The sequence below is a fragment of the Pelodiscus sinensis genome, chromosome 2 (assembly GCF_052426305.1).
Source record: "Pelodiscus sinensis isolate ZL-2025 chromosome 2, ASM5242630v1, whole genome shotgun sequence".
Classification (NCBI taxonomy): domain Eukaryota; kingdom Metazoa; phylum Chordata; order Testudines; family Trionychidae; genus Pelodiscus; species Pelodiscus sinensis.
In genome coordinates, this window is record NC_143053.1 from 160197362 (window position 1) to 160215575 (window position 18214).

An 18214-nucleotide genomic window follows, 5' to 3' on the forward strand; every position below is an offset into this window, starting at 1 on the left:
GATCATGAAATCATTCAAGATACTGCATACACAAACAGTGTCGGATGGCATATTTTTCCTGATTTCTCATGTAAATACATTGAAGATATATTCATGATGTTCTTTAGCTGTTTTGTTATTCTCTGTCTTTTCCCATTCCTTCATCTAATGTTTTAATTTCTCTCTCGACTGGCCTCTCCCTTTTTTATTTATTTATTTATTTTGACTAACAGAAACCATTTTTGCTTATATTTACATATCTAATTTTAGTTTCCAGTTGGCATTTCTAAGGCATTTTTCCTTTCTTGCATTCAGCATTTTTCTTGCACTCTTAATGATTTATGTTTTTTATTGTTGTTGCTTACAAGCTTTGAACAGTTGATTATTATTCCCTCCTAAATTGATTTAGTAATGTTGTACTCTATTTAGATAGATCAGTTTTTATAGAGAGTGGATATTTATATTGGTTATTGCCTATGGTATTTACCACACAGTCCTCTATATTTTACTCAGGCTCATTTGAGGAAATCAGAGCATCACAGAAGTTTATTTTGCTTCTTTCCAGATATATCCACATTTGAAGCTTAAAATAAAATACTAATAAGCATGGGCTTGGTCCCCAGGTCCAGATTTAGTCTTTTGTTAGACTCACTTTATAATGTCAGTAATTTGTCATTTGTCTACACTAGTAAGCTTTCAGTGTAACTGCTGTGCCAATACATCCATGACCCTGTAAAATCACTCATGTAGCTGTTCTAATAAAGCCACCTAAATAACTGGCAGTAGAGATGTTGGTGGGAGAGCATCCCACAAAAAACACTGTGCATACGAGTGCTTATGCCAGCTAAACTTAGGTTGCTCATGAGTGTGTTTTCACATCCTGAGTGACATAAGGGTAGCGGAGACATGGCCTTAGTTTAAACGAACTAGCGAATTCATCCCTGATTTAGCCCCAAGAGAGATGAAAGGCAGCTTTTGTCTCTCCCATCCAACAGTTGCCAGGAGTGAAATAGGCACAAGCTAGAGTAGCTCTTAGGAATGCCTCCTGTTGCACTCTTTGCTGATATAACCCTCATGGGTGTTGAGGGATACAGGCATGCCCCAACCATTTCTCCTCTCCCCTGGGTGCCAGGGGCTTTTGGGGGGGGGGATTACAGAGCCAGCAAAATTAGCTCAGAGTCTGTCATTAAGGACCCTCTGCATAACAAGCAGAATTAAGGCAATGATCGATCGGGTCATGGGAGTGGATTGGAGGTAAACAACACTGTCTTAGACTAACCTCTGGATTTAGCCCTTAATCTTTCTATTCTATACTTCAAATCATAATTGATTCCTTCACTTTACTCTTACAATTACACAATTCCAATGAATGTCACTAATTCACACATGTTTGGTCTTTCTGAAATATTGTAAGAGCTCCATTTACAGCCTTAATTCAAGATCTTTAGTGATCTGTAAGCAACGAACCTTGTAACTTTCTTTCACCAAACAGGCATTTATTTCAGATGATTTTATTAGTGCTAGCTTTACTAGCACAAGTATGTTATTTTTCTCTGTGTAAGAGTTTCCAGTGTCAATGGTTTATCCCTTTTCTTTGCTTCAGTTTCGGTATCTTTCTAGACTTTTAAATCCAATCCATTCTACTCTTATTTATCAGAGCTGGGCACACAGGCTGACATTCTGATTCACATTTAAGGGAGCCTCAGTATTTGGATGAAATTCAGTTGCATAACATTCAAATGAGAACATCAATTTCCATTCCTATTCTTTCTATAGGTCTGTGTGCTCTTCAAGGAGCCATGGATTCTTCCCTTACCTCTCTACAGTGCAGAAAAAGGGAGCTTAGCAAAGACTTCTCTCAGCCCCTGGTGTTCTTACAAGGTTGAGAGAAGCAGGCACCATGCAAGAACTTTCAGGTTCTGGAGTTCTTCTCTATCCTGTCTGTGCAGGCCATGGGCTCATAGCCTGTCCCGAGAGGGTTCTTTGGCTTCAGTGCCTCACCACATTATTAGAAGAATGGAATGTGTGACCAGAGCAGAGAGAGCTAGCAGAGGATGGTCACTGCTCCTTTACTTCTACCAGGCTGAGTTAGAGAAACTCTCTTCAGTGCTCTGCTACTGAGTTCACTGATGACAGGGATGGGTTGTGGTGTATCCTGAACTCCTAGCTTCAACTTCAGCTTGATTTGAACTTCACTCTGGACTCAGACTTTGCCCTTTGATATTGACTCTGGCCTGGAACCACACTACACACTCCTCCACTAGTCCCAGGCTCATTTGTACCTGCTTCAATCCTTTGTCCGGATAACCCTTGTCAGGCTCCTGACACCATGAGAACTGGCCAGGAAGAAGGAAGGTAGCGTGGTGAATCAATGGGAAAGTCTGAATGTGCATTTTGTCTTCTGGAGTGAGGCAATTGACCATCATGCCCACAATGCCATGGAAGCAAAACATCTTGTTTTGTATAGGTACGTCTACATTGCAACTGGGAATATGTTTCCCAACTTAGATAGACAGATATGCACTAGCTGTACTTCAGCTAGCATGCTAAAAGTAAGAATATCCACTGTTAGCACAGGCAGCACGTCAGCCTAGCTGCCTGAATACAAACCTGTCCAAATCCCCAAGATAAGTATTCAGGTGGCTAGCCCAAGCCACAACCTGTACTTGCCCACTATCCTTTAAGCATCTAGCTTTGAACACAGGTAGTGCAAGTCTGTCAATCTGAGCTGGGAAGCATACTCCCAGCTGAAGTGCAGGTGTACCCTATGGATTCTTCCAAGTGACCCATCCTGTGTGTGTAAAAACCACAGAATGTTAATAACTGTTAGTAAATTATCCTCCACACATGCCGGTAAATTCCACAATCTAACCTAAATCTACAATAAGTAGCCCTTCCATTATATGATGCAAGAAATTGGAGGTCGCTGTAAAAAACTTGTTGATGTTGTTAGAAGGGCAGAAAGTACAATAATTAAACAAAAATAACTTATGAACTTTTATAAGCAGATGTTTGGAGGAAAGATACCTCACAGATTGTCAATGTGTCAGCATAATCTAACGTACTATAAAGTAGGCTGCCATCCAGCCATTCTTTGTCAGGAAGAAGAGTAGAGATGAAAACTTTACATATTGGCAATGACACAGCTGCAGTTTCCATGTAAATAGACTGGCAAGATAACCCTCAATAGAGGGGAGGGGATAAGATTGAGAAACAGACTCCCAAATCATCTCTACCCACTTTCATCTCCACTTGAGACAGTTTTAATGTTTGAAAGGCAAAGGAAGCACCATTGAACTGCGGGCCAGGAGACAATGAGAGAGAGAGAGAAAGAAATAGAGAGAGAGAGTTCCTGGATGAAGTAATCCAGACAGACTGCTTTGGTTAAGAAACAAAACAAAAACTTCTTGCTTCTAAGTTCATTTATTTTGTTAAGTATTGGTTTACAATTTACTATTTTATTTGCTTTATAACTAGTGCTGACTTCTACACCTCACTACTTGTAATAATTTAAAATCTATCTTTCTGTATCTAATATGGTATTTTATTGTTTTATCTAAATCGGTGAGGGGTGGGGAAGAGGAGAGAAATGTTTGGGAACCTGTGCTTGAAATAATAGGATCTGGGCATATAATTTTCTGTTGATGAAATGATGGACTGTCTATGAGTGTGTAATGTTCTGGGGAAGTTCTGAGACTGGAAATTTGCTGGTGTCACCCTGTGTGTAATTAATGAATGATTGGGCAGAGCATTCATTTAATTCAGCTGGGGGTGATTTTGTATGCTAGAGGCTGAGAGAGCAGGGCAGAAGTGGTTTTTCTAATAGGACAGCCGTGTAAAAGGCACTCCAGTTTGGAGAGTTCAGAGGACACAGCTGTTCAACAGTCCAGATTGTACCCTGGGCAATGTCAAAATAATATTTTCTCAACAGAGTTATAGCTCAAACTAGCCAAAGGTTATCTCTGTATATGAGTTCCTAACTTGAAATGTACAAGCCCCTTTGGATAAAATTTGAATTGATTCAAATTTTGCCCATCCTTCAAATTCCACATACTTCTGTACTTATCAGTTAGACTCACAAATACCATAAGAGCTTGTTCTCACTTTAGAAGTGTGTTCTAAGCTAGTATAAAGCACTTTAATTGGTGTAACACTTAATTGGCCATCAAAAGTGACACAACTTTAACAAGATTCTGATTGGGATCAGACACAGAACTTCCAAGAGCTAATCAGAATTATAGCTTGTCTGTTTTCAACTACTTGACACCAATCAATCAGAGAATTCAGACTGACATTAAAATAATCAGCTCGTAATGAAGCAAAAAGCATTGATCGGATTCTGTTAATCTGGAGAAAGTCTGATTTTCAGATTAAAACTATTTCTCAAATAGTAGAAAAAAACTATACCACCACATAGACATGGACATTAAATATAGGCCTTACTGAAAAAAAGAACTCCAGGGCTATTATTATCTATTAACCATCCTAGAACTAAAGATGGCAGAATTATTTGTAGTGGTTTAGTCAGTAACCTGACTGTGCAATATCAATACCTTTGTCTGGAATTACAAATTTTACAAACAAGCATTATTCAAAATTATTCGAACATTGCACACAAATGAATATCAGATGAAGGAACTATTTTCTGTGACTGTTTCCAAGATTGTGCACTTTGTACAAAATGTAAGTCACTTCATATTATATAGCTCCATCATTGGATGATTACTTTTATAAAAAAAAGAAGTGCTTGAAGTAGTAATTGCTAGCAAGAATATTCTCATGAGAGTTCCTAGGACTTACACAAAGACTCTTGCAAAATATGAATGTTTATTGAAAATTAATGAAAACAATGAAAGAAAATCTTGTCTCTCTTCCAAGCTGTAAAGTTCCAGACTCATTAATTTTTTCCTCATATGGCAGCCGTTCCATATCCCTAATCATTTTGATGCCCTTTTCTGAACTTTTTCCAATGCCAAGATATAATTTATTTTAAGATGAGGCGGCCACATTTGCATGCCATATTCAAGATGTGGGCATACCATGGATTTATGTCCTTTTTTAATTATTACTAGCATTCTGTTTGCTTTTTTGACTGCTGGTGCACATTGAGTTGATATTTGCAGAGAACTATTCACAATGACTCTAAGATCTTTCTCTTTAGTAGTAAAAGCTAAATTAGCCCCATCATTTTATGCATATAGTTGGGATTATGTTTTCCAATATGCATTACGTTGCATTTATCAACATTAAAACTCATCGACAATTTTGTTGTGTAGTCACCTAGTTTGAGGAGACCCTTTTGAAGCAGTTTTGTATCATCTGCAGATTTTGCCACCTCACTGTTTATCCGTCCCTTCAGATCATATATGATTATGTTGAACAGGATTCGCCCCAGGAAAGACTCCTGCAGGACACCATTAGTTACCTCTCTCCATTCTGAAAATGGACCATTTATCCCTATCCTTTGTATCCTGTCTTTTAGCCAGTTAATCTATGAGAGGACTGTACCTACCAGTCAAGCATCTCTGGGGTATGATGAGGCCAAACCTCTTGTTTGCAGTAGTGCAGGAGCCATTGCAGGTACCCCATATACCCAGAAGATCCCTCTATACATGAGGGAATCCTCAGAGGTTTTTCCTTAGCCTGCATTAAGGATTTTTTTGCACCATTGGAGCAGCACAAAGCAGTAGGGGTGTAGGACAGGGCACAGAACTGACTTTATTACCCAAAGGAAAACCATATGTGTGTTAAATAATAATAGAGCAAAGATAACAAGACATAGCATGAGATACACTGGAAGGAATCAGGAGAGGAACTTCATTTAAATCATCCGTGTCAACTGCAGGCAATTGGACGAAAATGAGAGCAAGGACAATTCCAGTCAAACTGGCATATGTCCAAACCACTTAACATGATGGCATTACTGATGCTCTCCAATGCAACAGGAATGTCTGGCAATGAGATATAGGCCCAAACTAGTGACTACAGTGAACTACAACCCAGAATGTCAGCACCTCTGAACTCAGGAGAGAGAACTAAAAGTACAAGCCAGATTACAGTCCTATGACTTGTCCCCATCTGTCCTAGCAACAGAAAAGCTAATAGCACTCATTAGCAGCATTGAAAAATACACAACTCAACATTTTAGCTAGTGCCATTGAGCCAGACCAACAACATTTTAAAATAGACAGTTATTAGCAAGGTGAATAGTCAATTATTTGGGTAGAAACAGCCATGAGAACACTTTAAACTGGTAAATTAGACACTAGAAAATATCATTCAAGCTACCATTCTCTAGCATTTGTTATTTCAAACCCTTGATTAAAGAAATACATGACTGCCCTTGTGGTTATCCTTCTGAAATGCAAACATGCTCTGAACCTCTTCATGCCATCTGCACTTTTAACTTTTTTTTCTGGATATGTGGGACACAGCTCTTCATAAAAATGCCAGAGCCTCCAGCCAATGCATCTTAGAATCATCTCTGGTCTAATTTGCCCCAGGTTGTCTTCATCTATACTTATTCTTGTTTTATATACAGAGAAGCCATTTGGTGCCTTTCATTTCCTTCTTTGAAACATTTATTCAAACTGAACTTCGCCTAACTACTGATTTGCTCAGACTCAGTTGTGACTTTCCATTATGACCATCACTGGAGTTGTTCCCTTAAGTTGTTCTAAACTGCAGTGATAATGTTATACTTTACCTAGGCAGGATTGAAGTCATACAAAATTCCAATTTGCTGTTCCAAAGGTAATTTCTATACCTTGTAGGCAAGACGCTGGCCAATGCCAAACACTCAAAGGGCCTCTCTGGTGATGCAAAGAAGACTTCAAATTTCTATGAGCAGGAAATAGCTGGATAGCTCCATAGAGTAGGGGAATCATTTTGCAGGTTCAAGTTGAGTGATAAAGACATATTTAGAAAACATAGTGTTAATTTCCCTTAAAATGTACATCCCCAGTCTAGCGTACAACTTTTCAGCCAAGCCCTTAGGAATAATCACCAGGAAACACTTTTAATTGTAGGTTTTTTTTTTTTTATTATCTGCATTGTGGTCAAAATAGCTTATGTGGCCCAACGCAAAATGAGTTTTCGATTTGCGCCGTAGTGACCATAGTGGGATGAGTGACTGAATTCATTGCAGTGTAAAGAAATAGGGCTAAAAACACGAGAAAGGCATTTAAGGATAATATTCCTAACACAACAAAAGATAGGTAATAAGGGTAATCTGGGGATGTGGTAGGCTACAACTATAAAACCCACAAAACAGTGTCTAGGAAAAGAAATAAATCTAACAGTACAGAAGAAACCCAGGAAAGACCAGTTTTAATGCTCCTTTGTTTTCTTTTTAAAAGATATTTTTGACATGATACAGCTCGATCTTCAGCTGCTCTAAATTGCTGTAGCTCCACTGAGCACAATGGATTTATGCCAATTTATGCCAGCTGAGGATTCGGTTTATAAAATCTACAATCAATACAGAAACTAGAGCAGATGGCAGCCAGAGAGATTAAGGAACTCAGAGAATTTACTTAAAAAGAGACTGGAGAAATGAGCCTGTATTCTATGGGAAAGGAAAAAGAAAAAGAAAAAAAAAATTAAGTGACCTGATTCACAGAATGCTGAAGGGAATGGAAAGGGCAGATGCTTCAAGATTATTTGAACTTGTGTCATATACAATAACCTTAGGCACAAGCTAAAGTTTAAGGACGGTGTAGGGCTTTAAAGAACTGAGGAAAACTTTCCTTCAGGGTTCTGTACAAAATGTCTCAACATGCTCTAATGGACATATCCAGAGTTTTCATGAACTGCAGCCCCAGAGCTACTTATCTTCTTCTGTTTCTGAAATCCATTACTGTATGTTCCTAAACCACAGTGGGATTAATATGCAAGTCAAACACAGGCACATACGTCCCAGCCAATCATCATAAATGTGAACATTTGCAGGAGATCAGCTACTGCACACAGGTGTTAGAACTTTTGAAGTGCACACAAAGACATTTTCAGATGCAAAGTGTTGGCACATAATTATGTACCAGCAATTGTGCATGCATGCAAGGGGAAATAGTGCCCTTACCGTCTTTTAATTGTTTTAAATCTTTGAAAGTATGTATGTGTGTGTGCATGCACACACATGTGCTGGAACCTTCTTCTATCCTTTCTTTAATTGCAGCAGTCAGCATATGAAATATGCCTCAGATACAGAAGCATAGTACTTGTACAGCTATTCATATTTGACACATAGGAATACTTAATTTCCAATTTCCTACCAAAAGATATTACTAGACGTTAAGAGACTAGAGTCATCAGAAAGTTGAAGGGTATGTTTGGGGGCTGCAGAGAGAGTGAAAGAGAGCTAGGTTCATAACATTTAATTCTGCTTATAATACACTCAGGTTTGAGGAAGAGCCAACTTCTTTCTTGGCTTCCTGAGTCATTTCCCACTAGGCACAATAATAACTTGGTTAGAATGAGATGGACAGGTGTACTGAATCTATCATTCATTTGTGCAACATCTGAACCTTTTCGGGAGTTTTTAGAGCATGTTTTTTCTCCCAAACTAGTTTTGGAGATAACTTTTCAAAAGCTCCAAGTTAAAAAAAATGGATGCACTGTACTCAGTATACAGTACTCAGAGGATAAATCTACACTGCAACACTATTTTGAAATAACTAGCACTATTCCAAAATAACTTAGTCCGTGTCTACACAGCAGGCAGTTATTTTAAAAAAAAGTCAAAATACTGTCAAGCTGGAGGACTTCTTACTCCAACTCCTGTAACCCTCACTGTATGAGGAATAAGCAAAGTCAGAGGAAAAGTGCTCTATTTTGAAATAACTGCCATGTAGACACTCCCTATTTTGAAATAAACTATTTTGAAATAAGATATGCAATTGATGTAGCTCAATTTGTATAGCTTATTTTGAGTTAAGCCCAGCTGTGTAGATGCACCTAGACATTGCTAATACGGAGTCCTCCATATCTCTGTGGCTAACATCTCACCAATATGATGACTGGTTTAGGCCAAAAAAGCAGGTCACAATCTTGCCCCCTGATGAAATGCATCTTGGCCAATAAAAGAGGAGACACACAAGGTGGATGAGGCAATACCATTTATTGGACCAGCTTCTGTTGGTACGAGACACAAGCTTTCAGGCTTATACTTCTTCAGCTCTTCATAGCTCTAAGAACATTAGTCTCTTTCACCAACAGAAGTTGATTCAATAAATGATATTGCTTCACCCATCTTGTGTGTCTAATATCCTGTGACAGACACAGCTACAACAACGCCTACAACAAAGAAATAGAGCATGCACATCACTTCGGTTTTCTGGATTACTGGGTAATTTAATATGTTGTCTTTGTTTTGCTATAGACCCCCTAACATTGAAAAATAGCAAAGTAAAATCTCCAACAATATGCTGCTTTGGGGGTCAAATCCAGAATCCCTCCCCCCATCCTGTCTTTCCCCACTTTCTAAACCATCACATTGCTCCTTCTCTTCGGTCTCTTTGGCAAGCTAGACAAAAGGATACTTTATTGGCTCTATGAAAGCCTCCCACTTCCCTTCCTATTTGATATTATCACAGCACAAAACCGTCTCCCACAATATTCTTGCCAGCAAGTTAAGGGAATGTGGATTGGATAAAAGTATGGTAACATAGATAGAAAGCTGGCTAGAAGGCCGGGCCCAGCAGGTAGTGATCAACGATGTCAGAATGGTGGTCGGTTTCTAGCGGAGTGCCCCAAGGTTCGGTTCTAGGAGTGGTTTTGTTCAATATCTTTATTAATGACCTGGATGAGGGGATGGATTGCACCCTCAGCAACTTTGCAGATGACACTAAGCTAGGGGGAGAGGTAGATACACTGGAGGGCAGGGATAGGGTCCAGAGTGACTTAAACAAATTGGAGGATTGGATCACAAGAAATCTGATGAGGTTCAACAAGGACAAGTACAGAGTCCTACACTTGGGACGTAAGAATCCCAAGCATTGTTACAGGCTGCATACCAACCAGCTAAATAGTAGTTCTGCAGAAAAGGACCTGGAGGTTACTGTGGATGAGAAGCTGGATATGAGTCAACAGTGTGCCCTTTTAGCCAAGAAGGCTAATGGCATATTAGGTTGCATTAGGAGGAACATTGCCAGCAGACCCAGAGAAGCGATTATTCCCCTTTATTTGGCTCTTGTGAGGCCACATCTGGAGTATTGTGTCCAGTTCTGGGCCCCCCCACTTCAAAAAGGATGTGGACGCATTGGAGAAGGGTCCAGTGGAGGGCAACGAAAATGATTAGGGGCTGGAGCATATGACCTATGAGGAGAGACTGAGGGAGTTGGGTCTGGTTAATCTGCAGAAGAGAAGAGTGAGGGGGGATTTGATAGCAGTCTTCAACTTCCTGAAGGGAGGTTCCAAAGAGGCTGGAGAAAGGCTGTTCTAAGTAGTGACAGCTGGCAGAACAAGGAGCAATGGTCTCAAGTTGTGGTGGGAGAGGTCCAGGTTGGATATTAGGAAAAACTATTTCACTAGGAGAGTGGTGAAGCACTGGAATGGGTTACCTGGGGAAGTAGTGGAGTCTCCATCCCTAGAGGTGTTTAAATCTCGGCTTGACAAGCCCTGGCTAGGTTGATTTAGTTGGGACTTGTCCTTCCTAGAGCAGGGGGCTGGACTTGATGATCTTCGAAGGTCTCTTCCAGCTCTATGGTTCTATGATTCTATGAAAACATATTTGCAAGATGAAGAGCTCTGGAAAGTGCCACCACACCCAAAAAGTCGCTGGCAGCTGTAGTTCATGACTCTGATCAATAATGTGCACCTATGTACAGGAAATCTACAGTTTCACCATGAAGTTCTCTAGCAATGCCATGAGGTACAAGAGCAAATCATGAGTAGTTTTATGGCTGTGATTAAAAAACAAGGATGTAATTAGAGCTAATCATAATAGTTTGCATATATATAGCCTTTTTTCCTCTACACTTTTCAAAGGGCCTAATAATTTCTGATTGATCCTCTACATGGATCTTCTCCTACAGTTTCCCTAAAACACCCTCCAACTCCATCCTACAACACCTTGAATTTTGAATCCTGCAAAAAAGGAACAGGACAAAGGAAGAAAGTGTATCACTCCCTGAACAAGCCTTCAGGGGAACCTGATGGAAAGTTATTGGAGCATAAGCTTACGACAAAGGTACAAGCATACACAAAAGCATCATATGTAAAGATAGTATAATCTGTAGAGTTGGTTCAAATTTTGTGACTGAATGTTTTTTTGCCAGAAAATGAAAATTAGTTGATACTGGTAATGTTATGGAAATGTATGATTTGACAAGCCCTTTGTCCGAAAGGTTTCTCAGGTCCAGCATGAAATTTCTAGTCAGTGTGGGGGGAAAGAGAGAGACATTCATCCAAGAACATCCAATACCCCAGTGGTTATTCAACTCTCTGCTCTGAATCAGGCAGAGCAGAACATTAAACCTGGAGCACTCTAAACTTAGTAATGCTGTCATTAAAAGGAGCAGAATTCGGGGGTTGGATTATCGTGTCTTCTGTTATAGTATAGAAATACCAATATGTTATTATCAATAAGCTAGCTGGCACTTCTCCAGCTTCTTCATGCTTTGGACTGGTGCAAAAGAGAAAGGAGATGGTCTCATTAATCCACTTTGCATCCAGCTGCCTCAGTTCCTTATTGCTTAATTCACAAAAAGCTTCGTTCCACTCACCTCCAGGAGGGACTCCATAGACTATAGCTTTGCATGGAGGTAAGCCTTACAGGAATCCAAAAGCTGCATTAATTGACAATGTTCTCTAAGTCTGAGAGGGAATACTTGAGTGGATCACTATAATAATATTGGAAGGCAAAGATCCTTCCTTCATTCTCCCCATCTGAAAAATAAAAACTTGTCTGAATATATTTGTGTTCCTTTCTTTAATACTTTTCATTATTAGATAGCCCAATAATGTTATGAAGAAAAGTCCTTACATATGAGATATTGGATTTGTTTTAAATGGATGGAGACTTCCCCAAATGTCAGAAAGCAAAGCTAGGAAGTAAAGTTGTCTGCTCCTATTAAATTAGTTCAGCAGGAAGAAACTACATGGTCTATCAGAAAAACTGATAGCATTGAGGAATGCACAGGAGGCATTCAATGCCAGAGGCACTATTGTTGCTGCCAGAAGAATTTAAATGAAAACAGCTCCTGATCATGTGCTGCTTAACACTGAGTTCCTTTCACTTCACTTGAAGCAGAAATTAGCAGGCCTGTACTCTGTGCTAGCTTTTCTTCTTTTCCTAAACACAGCTGTGGAGAAAAATTCAACAGGAATATTATGAATACATTCACTCAAGTCTGGTGGTATGAGGAGATAAGGAAGACATTTGTAATGGTGTTCCAGGCTCAAGTGGGTCTCTCCACTATGACTACACTGTAGCCTTCTTCCGGAAAAGCTTATGAAGCGCAGTGCTTCATTTGCATAATTAATTAGCAGCCACTTTTGCACAAGAGGCTTTTGCTCAATAAGGAGCTATGTAGATGGCTCCTTTTTGTGCAAAAACCCCCTCTTGCACAAGAGCCTTTCTTCCTGAAAAAATAAGGAAGAACAGCTCTTGCTAAAGCGGGGGATTTGCACAAAAAGGAGCCATCTACATAGCTCCTTATTGAGCAAAAGCCTCTTGTGCAAAAGTGGCTGCTAATTAATTATGCAAATGAAGCACTGTGATATTCCATACCATGCTTCATTTGCATAAGCTTTTCCGGAAGAAGGCTACAGTGTAGCTGTAATGTTTAATATCTGTGCAAATAAAGTGAAATGGGAGCACAGTGAATATGATGTCCTGGGTCCCCAGTTTTTAATTGATAGGTCTGAATAGATCAGCCCAGAGGAAGCATGAAAAGCTGAGAACATTATCACAGCTAAAGGTAGCTTGAGCAGGTTCAACTGAAATCACATACAGTTTTTCCTTCAAGTGGGTGGGGCTTGAGGCAGATGAGGTAATTGTTATGGGAAGGAATGTTTTATGGGAAGGAATGTTTTCTAGAAATACCATGGTATTATTTCAACCCCCCCAACTATGCCAGTTTTTTCCTGGGTCAAATGAAAGGATCCCGGATATCACAGTCTGGTAACTGTTGGTAAAATTATGACTTTTTAAATAGAAACCCCCATACACAAGGAGTCCTCCCAAGTGTCATTTAACAACTAGGGATAGGCAAACTGGTTCACTAAAAATAAGAATTGAATGAAACTGCAAAGATACAGAAATGTGTCAGTATAAAACAATTTAGTTAAAAATACTTCTGTCCCTAGCCCCAATGAACCTTCTGAATGAGTACAACTATATCGCAGGAGCTCAGTGGCTCGGGCTGAAGCGTTTAAATAGCATGGGTATCAGGATATTCCTCAGACTGGTTAGTATAAGTACAGCATCTTAAGCACATCAATCTAAATAGAAGAGCCAACTAAAGCAAAGAGAATGCTAGATCTGAGCAAATCTGTTTGTTTCTCCCATGTGGGTTCCATCACTCCCAATATAATTTCAGACTTCTTCTATTTTACACTTAAATATCCCCCCTCACACACACACACCTTTATTTTTAACAGGTTGGTTAATCAGTGACTTTCCTCAAGCTTAAAACTTAAAGTCAAACTCTTTACCAATGTAATTCTGCTGCTATTCCTGGAGCTTCATCAGAAATTAATTTGGCCCTAACTCTTCAAGCATAAACACTTATCAAAAGCTTTATTCAGCATGTTCTCAGGGGCAGCTGTTTGTAAGATTTTTTGCTTAGTTGCAAGGGGAGTTTAAATAAAAAAGAGGATAGTGCTGCTGGAAATGCTATTCCCCTGAGTGCTTTATGTACTTGCCATTTTGCAAATGCTGACAATTTCTGATATCCGTACAATGATTACAGAACCTGCACAAAAATCTTTTTGACCTGAAGAACCCAGAGATGCATGGAAGTGAATCAGAACTTCTCATACCAAATTTTAGAGTCTCTTTGATTAGCCAAAATATGGAGATTGCACTGTTCTCATATTATGCAAACATTTCTTCATTTAGTATCAGGATGTCATATTATGCTAAATCAATTCAAATGGTTCTCCTACAAATGGCAACAACACACAACTATCACAAGTGACAATATGATTCTAACAAAAGTAAAGCTCAGAACTAAGACTACCAACCTGTCCTTGATGCTGTTTTTCTAGAAAGATAATGCATTATATCTGTGATACTCAACATACCTTTCCTGCTTTATCATAGTCAATTTTTGTTGGTGTTAGCAGGGCAAGGAATCAGTCTGGACAGTTAGAACCATGGTAAGGAGAAATAGTGGAATGAAATTAAGAAAAAGAAAACAGTTCAAATAGCAGGATAAAAATTTCTTAGCTGTCAATTCTACTCGCTTGCAGAATAGTTTGGTCTAGAAAAAGGCCTGTGAGTCAGGCTTCCAGGATTCCAGTCACAGTTCTTGTATTGATTCACTGGATGATTTCATGAAAGCCATTTAGCATTTTCCTGCCTCATCTTACCTATTGGTACAGTGGGGATCACCATGATTCCCTACATCACAAAAATCTTAAGAATATTAATGAATATTTGTAAAAGGGTCAAATATCCTCAGATGCAATGCGCATAACCTGTATGATAACATCATTATTAGTAAATGTAGTAGGAAGAGGACCTGAAACATAAGGCCTTGTATCAGGAGCTTGGTATGAGACCTGGACTAAAATAGTGGTCAAAGCTTTGCTAATATAAAGCAAAGTCAGGGTTGTGAACCAGAAGCAGGCCATGCTCACCAATTCTGGCAAGAAAAGGGCTGATGTTGCAGAAACATTCATCACTAAGAAGCTCAAAATACAAAACACACACACCAACTCTCTCCAGAAGGGTGGTTTCAGAATACTTTGAATCCAACACATGCCCCAAAGATGACAGGAACATGCTGACCCATCCCAAAGATAAGGTAATATGACAGCATGAGGGATTGGGATATTTTGATCAAATTAACAGGCACAAGGTATGTGAGAGAGCGACAAACTGATACACTGGAGTCAATATGTAACTTGGTTGAATTGGCATACAAAATGGAGTCTCAGAGGGAGTGTCTTTGACTGGCATAGGGGATAAAGGAAAGTCTAGCCATACACTGAGCTATTCCATGACAACGGGCATACATGCATTAGTGTACTCATCACTAATGAGTCAGGACATGAGGACCATGCTTGTTGACAATTAAACCTGACTGAATTCCTTCACTACAAATAGGACTGTGGTTATCTGTCCGTGTGATTCAGGTCTGCTGTACGAACTATTTGCTCAGAGCTGGGACAGCATCCAGAGAGAGCACATATGCAACCAAACATCTGACATCTATCAACAGTAAATATTTTAATAACAGCTTCCCAGGTCAGATTACAGATTATTACTATCATTATTAGAATTGCAATAAAATCTAGAGGGACACAGTTGAAATCAGGGCCCCATTGTGCTGTGTGTTGTACAGACACATAATAAGTGGCATTACTTACCCTGAATCTCTTTGTATATTTCTACTGGCTTCTGAATTCTGGCCCACTTCATACCAAGTGCATATTAGGCTGGGTTGGAGAAGAGGGTATGATGGGGCAAGAGATGGAGCTGGAGCACATTCACTGGCCAGAGAACAGCAGAGCATGAGGACAATCTAGCTGATATATGTTTGGTGATGAATTAGCAAACTGGGTTTTGGGCTATAGGAAAACAAGAAGTATTAGACAAAAACCAACATTTCAGATTAACTGATTGGTAACTTGAATCTGTTGATGAATTTTCTTTTAACTATGCAGAAATTCCCACCTTTGCTTTGAGGATGAACTGGGCAGTTTTCAAGACAAATTAATATTACAAGTCAGTGTCACAGAGAGGGAAGGAGTGTTTTACAAGAGCTGCTGGTTGCAACTTTAGGTCTACATTTGATCACAGCTATTCCCTGTGAGTGGCTTTTTACTCTACAAATTGTCCCCTGCGTTTCAGGCAGGCCCTTTGTGAAGGTTTGGGTAACAGAGATCCCCTTCAGACAGACACTTGATGGGCTGATCAAGACACTGAACCTGCCTACTTGGCCTTTGGGGTGCCCCACTATGCTGTCCTGTTGAACCAGAAGCTCTGGTCTTCCTCAGCAAAGGCACAGAACTGAGGTAACAGCCCCCAAGCAGATTAACAAAGTCACTAAGAACAGCTCAGCCCTTGGATGGCTCAGTCACATGGACTAGACAACACCTAGGTGCACAGCCCCAGTAGGACCAAAACCCCAAATAAATTCATCTGACTTGGTATAAAAGTTTTACACAGAGAATGCTCATAATGTTCACTCCCTTTATCAATGAAAGAGAGATACATTTAGCTGTTATTGCCTCCCCCAGGCAACAATCAAACGGGGTTTGATAATAGACAAAAGAGATTTTATTAAGTATAAAAAGTAGGATTTAAGTGGTTGCATGTGATGACAGACAGATCAAAGGTAAGTTTACTAAGCTAAAATAAAACCACACCAGCTAAGCTTAATACTCTATGTAACTTAATACGTTGCAATTTCTTACTTGAACTGTAGTTTTAATTACCTAATTTCCACAAGCTAGGCAGTCTCCTAGTGTGGCCACAATCCATACAGCTGTTCAATCTCACATGTTTTCAGTAGACATTTTGACAGTAATCAGGGGTGTCTTCCAACTGCTAATTCTCTGTTTGGTTCCCTACCTATAAATAGATTTTCCCCAAGGCAGGAATCCTTTGTATTCAGCTTCAAACCTTTCACATTCCCATGGAAAATACTGCATTCAAAATGGGTTCCAGCATTAGATGAGCTGGCCATCCGTCTTGACAGTATCAACCATAGTACAGGCTTACAGGAAAAAACAAGACTATTCATGTGAGCACCAGACCATTAAGCTCCTTAGTACCACTTATGGTTTTCACTAGAAGATCTAGATTAATGAACACGTTTACACTTCACATTTCTAATTTCACATTTAAGAATGATACACGTATACACACAGAGTATACACATTCAGGGGATTAAAGGCTCTTGAATGACATGTCAATTTGCATAAAGCATATTCTAAGTATTCATATTCATATTCAAAAATATATTTCCATAAAAATATGGGGGTACAGCATCACATCTTTAATATGAACAAGTTATTTCTTCTCCATGGTAAAGGGAAGAAACACAGTTCCAAGCAACCGTGAACTCTGGGAAATTTTAGATTCTGATTAACTTCTTGAACCAAATTTCTCATTTTGATACATTTTAGAACATAGCAATGGCCATATTGGGTCAAACAAAAGGTCTATCTATCCCAGTATTCTGTGACAGTGGCCAATGTCAGATGTCCCAGAAGGAGTCAACAGAAACAGGTAATCATCAAATGATCCCTCTCCTGTCATCCATTTCCAGCCCCTGACAAACAGAAGCTAGGGACTAACTAGCAGGGTGGCGAGTGGCGGCGAGCCCTGCTCACCAGCCATGTGATTCAGCATGTTGCGCACGCACAGACCACGCTGCGCACGTGCAGACCATACTACGTGGCTGTGCTGGCTTGTAATCTACTCACCATGGGCGAGTAGATTACACTAATTGTTGAGCCCTGCTAATAAGTATTCCAAACCCCTAAACATTTTTGTTTCTATTTTCTTAACCTTTTCCAGTGACAATATATATTTTTTGAGACGAGGCAACCACATCTGTATGTAATATTCAGGATGTGGGCATAACATGGATTTATATAGAGGCAATAAGATACTCTGTCTTATTTTCTATCCCTTTTTAAATTATTCCTAACATAGGTTTGCTTTTTTGAGTGCCACTGCACATTGAGTGGATATTTTCAGATACGTATCCACAATGAGATCCTTGGTGGGGAAAACACTAGTTGTGTCTCTCATTCTAAAAACTGACCATTTATTCTTACCCTTTGTTTCCTGTCTTCTAACCAGTTATCAGTCCATGAGAGGACCTTCCCCCTTATCCCATGACAACTAATTTTACTTAAGAAGAGCCTTTGGTGAAGGACCTTGTCAAAGGCTTTCTGGAAATCTAAGTACACTATATCCAATGAATCCTCCTTGTCCACATGCTTACTGACCCCCTCACAGAACTCTAGTAGAGGAGTAAGGCATGATTTCACTTTACAGAATCCATGTTTACTTTTTTACAAAGAATTATAGTTATCTAAGTGTCTGACAGTT

At 39.5% G+C, this 18214-nt stretch overlaps 1 long non-coding RNA gene across 1 annotated transcript in view; it reads right to left on the reverse strand.

Annotated features, from left to right (window-relative positions):
- Window positions 1–16610, reverse strand: part of LOC149525365 (uncharacterized) — a 263765-nt gene extending 247155 nt beyond the window's left edge. Inside the window, exon 1 of the long non-coding RNA XR_016348914.1 lies at window positions 15517–16610. This is a non-coding gene — a long non-coding RNA (uncharacterized LOC149525365). The remainder of the gene's footprint in view (window positions 1–15516) is intronic.
- Window positions 16611–18214: the final 1604 nt, after the last annotated feature.